Genomic DNA, 6215 nt, shown 5'->3' with positions numbered 1-6215 from the left:
AAGGAAGGAAGGAAGGAAAGAAAGAAAGAAAAAGAAAGAAAGAAAGAAAGAAAGAAAGAAAGAAAGAAAGAAAGAAAGAAAGAAGGAAAGAAAGAGGAAGGAAAGAAGGAAGGAAGGAAGGAAGGAAGGAAGGAAGGGTCTGGGTGCAGTGGTTCACGCCTATAATCCTAGCACTTTGGGAGGCCAAGGTGGGCGGATCACGAGGTCAGGAGATAGAGACCATCCTGGCTAACACGGTGAAACCCTGTCTCTACTAAAAATACAAAAAAATTAGCTGGGTGTGGTGGTGGGAGCCTGTAGTCCCAGCTGCTCGGAAGACTGAGGCAGGAGAATGGCATGAACCCAGGAGATGGAGCTTGCAGTGAGCCGAGATCGTGCCACTGCACTCCAGCCTGGGCAACAGAGTGAGACTCCGCCTCAAAAAAAAAAAAAGAAAGTCACTGTTACATAGTAGGTGTTCAATAAATATTTGTGGAATGCATTCTGCAGTCATTTGACAACAAAAAATATAATGATCTCACAGATCTTTGTCACTCTGCCATTCACCTTATCAGTGTGGTGAAATGGTTATGAGCACAGAACGGAGGGATGAAACTAGCTGGGTCCAAAGACATCTCTATCACATACTAGCTGCTTAGGCTCTTGCACTATAACTTCCTAACAGCAAATCAGGGATATGAACAGGACCTTCTCTACTCGGTTAAATTGGATCCCTTCCAAAAATATGTTACATCCAAGTCCCAACCCCCAGTACCTATGAATGTACCTTTATTTGCCAAAAAGGGTCTTTGCCAATAGAATGAAATGCAGGTGATGTTGTACTGGATTAGAGTGGGCCCTCATCCTATGGCTGGTATCCTTATAAGAAGAAGGAAATTTGGACACAGAAACAGAGGAGCCAGACATACACACAGGGAGTGAAGACAGAGACAGAGATGTAAGCTATGCTGTCACAGGCCAAGGAATGCCCAGAAGCGTCAGAACATAGGAAGAGGCAAGGAAGGGTTCTGCACAGAGTGTGGCCCTGGATTTTGGACTTCTATCCTCCAGAATTGTGAGAAAATAAGTTTTTGGTTTGTGGTAATGTTACAGCAGTCACAAGAAATGAACACGCAGTCCTCGTGGGATTATTGCGAGGATGGAATTCACTGCTATTATGTCCAGCTGAGCAGACCCTGTTGCCACCCCCAACTCCCATCTCCCCCCTCAACGCTGCTCCCCAGGCTGGCAGGACCCTGACTGTACTCAGGGGCCCACTCCGTCTCATCATGGGTCAAAGGATGCCAAGTCAACCCGCAGCTCAATGTGGTCCCAGTCACTCATAACAGTCCCATTTCCTTTGCTTATGATTGACTTAAACGTGAGCCCATGACTCAGTTCTGACCTTGAAGCTGGGAAGGGATGTTGGCTGGGGGGCTTCTGGAAAAAGCCTCCTGTCTATTAAGAAGAAAACAGAAAAAAACATAGTCCCTCTTCTGTCCTGGGACTTAACAATGTCTGGATGCAACAACCAGAACAGCTTTGGAAATCCGGCACCATGCAGGGAGCCCGCCCAGAAAGCAGAGCCAAGCCACAAAGAAGGGCAGATAGGAGAGATGGAAAGGGTCTGGATCCTTGATTGGCACCATTGGTGGTGCCTACACCCACCTTCCTCTAGGCTTACAAGAGTAGACCTGCCATATGTATCTAAACCACAGCATAGTGCTCTAGTTATAGAAAAGTACCATTGTTCAAGCCAGTATGGATTGGGTTTCTGTCATTAACACTCAAAAGCATCCTAAGTGATACAAAAATCATTCACACAAAAATGGAACAATGATACAAAATGACACAATACATGGCCCAGAGTAAATGTCAGTCAGTGCTTTAAAAAAAATGACAAGCCAAACAGGGCACAGTGGCTCATGCCTGTAATCCCAGCACTCTGAGGGGCCGAGGAGGGAGGATCACCTGAGTTCAGGAGTTCAAGACAAGCCTGGCCAACATGGCAAAACCCCGTCTCTACTAAAAATACAAAAATTAGCCAGGCGTGGTGATGTGCGCCTGTAATCCCAGCTACTCGGGAAGCTGAGGCAGGAGAATCACTTGAACCCGGGAGGCGGAGGTTGCAGTGAGCAGAGATCAAGCCATTGCACTCCAGCCTGGGAGACAAGAGCAAAACTCCGTCTCAATAATAGTAATAATAATAATAGCAAGCCAGTCATGATGGCTCACACCTGTAATCCCAGAGCTTTGGGAGGCCAAGGTGGGAGGATCACTTGAGTCCAAGAGTTCCAGACCAACCTGCACAACCTAGTGAGACCCTGTCTCTATAAAAGAAATTTAAAATAGCCAGATGTGGTGGTGTGCACTTGTAGGCCCAGCTGCAGGGAAGGCTGAGGCAGGAGGATTGCTTGAGCCTGGCAGGTCAAGGCTGCAGTGAGCTATGTTCACCCCATTGCACTCTAGCCTGGGCAACAGAGTGAGACCCTGTCTCTAAAAAAAGTAAAATAAAATAAAAACAATAACAGGCAAAGATCCCAGATGGTAGACATTAAGATAGTGCCCACCACATGGAGGCAAGCCAAGTACTGGGCAGATGGGGAGAGAGCCGTGGAGTAGAATCAAGATGTTCTTGTTGCACACAGTTTCTCTCTGTTTCCCTTTAAAAAAATTTGGTTTCAAATGCCACTCCATCTCAGCCATGTTATGGGTGCTGTGGGATATTAGCGAAAGGTCCATGCTTCTATTGTTGGCCAGAGTGTCTCTTAGGCCTTGTGGATGGGGCAACAGTATCCAGTGAAAAATCCCCAAGGGGAAGGTAAATGCCAATGATGCAAACCCAGGAACATATTTGGCAATATCTGAGAACAGTTTAAAGCTTATACTCCTCTGCTCCAACTATCCTTCTTTGAGAATCCTCCTGCAGTAATACCTATGTGCAAAATAACGCACATGTAGAGACATTCATTATGCCATTGTTTGAGTAACAAAAGGCAAGAAATAAAGGAAATGTCCACCAATAAGGGACCGGGTGAGCTGAGCAGTGCAATGCAGCAGCTATAGAGTGAAAACCCCTTAAATACACTGATACCAAACCCTCGCCAAACTTGTTCTAATAGGCAGAAAACAGTTATGCAATAAAAACAAAACAGTGCTGCTGGGCATGGTGGGGCACGCCTGTGGTCCCAGCTATCAGGAGGCTGAGGTGGGAGAATCGCTTGAGCCCAGGGGTTCTGGGCTGTAGCATGCTATGTCAATCAAGCGCCTGCACTAAGTTTGGTACCAACATGGTGATTTTGGCCTGATGCAGTGGCTCACGCCTGTAATCCCAGCACTTTAGGAGGCAAAGGCACACAGATCACCTGAGGTCAGGAGTTCGTGACCAGTCAGGTCAACATGGCAAAACCCCATCTCTACAAAAAATAGAAAAATTAGCCTGATGTGGTGGCAGGTGCCTGTAATCACAGCTACTCAGGAGGCTGAGGCAGGAGAATCACTTGAACTCAGGAGGTGGAGGTTGCAGTGAGCTGACATGATGCCACTGAACTCCAGCCTGGGAGACAAGAGTGAAACTCCAACTCAAAAAAATAAATAAATAAAAGATAGATAGAGAAAGAGCGACCTGCCGGGAGCAGGGAATCATCAGGTTCCCTAAGGAGGGGTGAACTGCCCCAGGATGGAAATGAAACAGATCAAAACTCCTGTGTTGATCAATAGTGGGAGAGTACCTATGAATAAACACTGCACTCCAGCCTGGGCAACATAGTGAGACCCCAGCTCTAAAAATGTTAATTAATAATAATAATGAAAGGATTATGCATAACAATAAAATTCAGAAAGATTTTTGAAAGAGGTGATATGATTATCAGCAAAAGCATTTACATTGGGAAAAGCGTAGGATTACAAACTTAAGATTTTAGTCATTGTTCTCCTGAGATGGGAAAAAGCTGTGATTCTTCATCTGAAGAGTCTTATCTTGGGTACTACTTGCCATAAATGACGAACTATTTAAATTTGAGGACGAGCGAACTGAATTACATTGTTCTACATGAACTGAGGCAGGTTAGACTGAAAGGATTGTTGACAAAACGAAAAATTAAAAAGGGCAGACAGAGTAGTTGGTTCAGTGAAAAGGCTACAACAGCAAGGACGACACTTGGGAACCAGAGCAGCACCTGATGAACTGTAAGGAATACATCCACGACTTCAACAGACACCACACGGAAAGGCAGAAAGAGAGCACACTGACCAGAACAAACAGTTCCACTCCCAACAATGCTAGGAAACAAATCTCCAGATCCACAAACAGCAGCTTTTCTAAGACCTCTCCTAAGGCACCAGTGATTGGGAGAGACCACGAATCCAAAAGCAGCCAGCTGTTTGCTGCCAGCCAGCAGTTCAGGAAGAACACAGCTCCGTCTCTCTGCAGCCAGACAAAAATGGACCTAGTGAAATCAGGTATCAAGATCCTCATGTCTAAGAGCCCCATTAAGCAGGATGCACTGGATGGCTTTCAGAGCGAGAGCCCAAAAAAACTGGACTCCGAAGACAAGGGTCAGGAGGAATCGTAGTGCCCAAAGTGGCAGTGGAAAAGCCAGACAAAGCTTTATTGGGCCCTGGTGCTGAGCAGGCCAGGATGGGGAGCAAGCTTGGACACACCTGCTAGTGCCTCAGGTGCATGGCCCCGTGACTGCAGCCATGGCCACAGGCCTAGTTGCTAACAGGAAAGGTACATCTACATTCATGGATGCATTAACAGCCAGTGGGACAACCAACATACAGACATCTGCTACAGGAGTGAGTGTCAGCAAAAGGAAATTTATTGACAACAGAAGAGAACAGCCTTTTAACAAACGATTGCATTTCAGTGTGAGGCAAACAGAAAGAGCCTACATATACAGAGTAATTGTGCTCGGGACACAAGATGGCCTCACCACATCTTCTTATTCACTAGATAAACAGGGAATAACTCAGTACATACAGCTGTAATGAAAAAAGTCTACCAGCTCTGAGAACGGCCACTGCCGATTACAGCAAACTTGTACTGTTAAGCACCTTTAACAGCGTCTTCTGTTGTGGACTTGACTTTGTTAATTTTATATGGTGTTAAACAGATGACAGAAAAAGAGAAAGGAGTGAAATGGTAGAAGCTAACAGAAACTTCGTGAATAATCTATGGCCATACCACTCTGAAAGAGACAGAAAAAAAGAAAGGGTTAAATAGGAAGAAGCTAACAGAAACTTCGTGAAAAATCCATGGCCATATCACCCAGAACTCGCTGAGTCTCTTCAGATATCACAGAAGCTAAGCAGGATCGGCCCTGTTTAGGGCTTCGACATAAGAAACTTTGTGAATACTATTATTGAGATGAAACAGCCTGTTACTGAAGTGAAAAAAGTTGCCAAAAACATCGTGAATAATCTACGACCATGCGACCTTGAACGTGACGGAAAAAGAGAAGGCATTAAAATGGCAGAAACTACTAGAAACATAGTGAATAATCGACAGCAACACCACTGCGAACGCTACCAATCTCGTCCGCTCTGTGAACTACAGAGTAGAGAAGATAAGGCCCAGGTTTGGCCTGCTCCGTACATGGAATGGGGGAACGTTGTAAATGCAATCACGCAGCGTAAGCCACCTATAAAGAAGGAGTCAATGGTTCAGACATTCGACAAACAGCATCTGTATTACCTGGTTGTGATATGGTTTGCCTTAATGAAAACGGGTGGTTTCCAACACCCTCTAATACCTCCACACAGATTCCATATAGCTGATCTAGCATTACATTTCCCCATATAATGGGAAGACCAGCTGCAAGTGAGTGCCTGCTCAGTGGGTTTCAGTTCATCACACAGGAGGCATTTGGCAACGGCCTTTTCTACCAGGGGTTTGGGTCCGGAACCTTCACTCAGGAGGCTGGTGGCTCAGATTAAGAAGCTTATCTCACATAACGCAGTAGTGCTGAAAGAATGTAAATCCTTGGTGTGCAGGAATATGAAGAATGATCTGAAACAGGCCAGTGAGAGAACGTGTGAAGTACTGAAGAAAATCTGGGCTCTGCCCAAGAGTTGGACTCCATGTGAAAGCATTTACACAGGAACATGAATGAGTGTCCAGTGTCAGGCTGCCCACCTTCTACACCGGGGTCTGGCTGAGAAGAACACCGCTAGTTGCAGTTGTCCTTATCCACTCTCACACCCTGAAACAAGCTCACTGGTAGCTTATGCCT

At 45.7% G+C, this 6215-nt stretch overlaps 1 pseudogene; it reads left to right on the top strand.

The window, feature by feature from the left end:
• LOC108522011 (chromodomain Y-like protein) overlaps positions 1 to 5691 on the top strand; it is a 63108-nt pseudogene extending 57417 nt beyond the window's left edge.
• Positions 5692 to 6215: the final 524 nt, after the last annotated feature.

Source organism: Rhinopithecus bieti, unplaced genomic scaffold, assembly GCF_001698545.2.
Source record: "Rhinopithecus bieti isolate Rb0 unplaced genomic scaffold, ASM169854v2 scaffold_63576, whole genome shotgun sequence".
Classification (NCBI taxonomy): domain Eukaryota; kingdom Metazoa; phylum Chordata; class Mammalia; order Primates; family Cercopithecidae; genus Rhinopithecus; species Rhinopithecus bieti.
The sequence above is the reverse complement of the archived record's forward strand: the minus strand, read 5'-3'. Positions and strand labels throughout refer to the sequence as shown.